Below are 276 nucleotides of genomic sequence, written 5' to 3' on the forward strand. Positions count from 1 at the left end.
GCGCTCTCCTATATTCACATTTATTATCATCTGCGTATCTTTAAACACCTATTTTATATTACCTGAAATCTATCTCATCATCTCACCAATCCTTTTCCTCCTTTCACATCATCTCTCTCCCTCCTTCCTTGCACTTCCTTCCGTACGATTCCCTCCTCTTCCTCCTCTCTTCTATGTCCCAAATCGCCACATCTTAAGGCGTATGGCGTCGATCAAAAGGGAGTGTGTGTTCGAGACCGTGTTTGGCTGCTTTTATTGGGGTCATTTTGGGGGATC

This window comes from Penaeus monodon, chromosome 21 (genome assembly GCF_015228065.2).
Source record: "Penaeus monodon isolate SGIC_2016 chromosome 21, NSTDA_Pmon_1, whole genome shotgun sequence".
NCBI classification, from domain to species: domain Eukaryota; kingdom Metazoa; phylum Arthropoda; class Malacostraca; order Decapoda; family Penaeidae; genus Penaeus; species Penaeus monodon.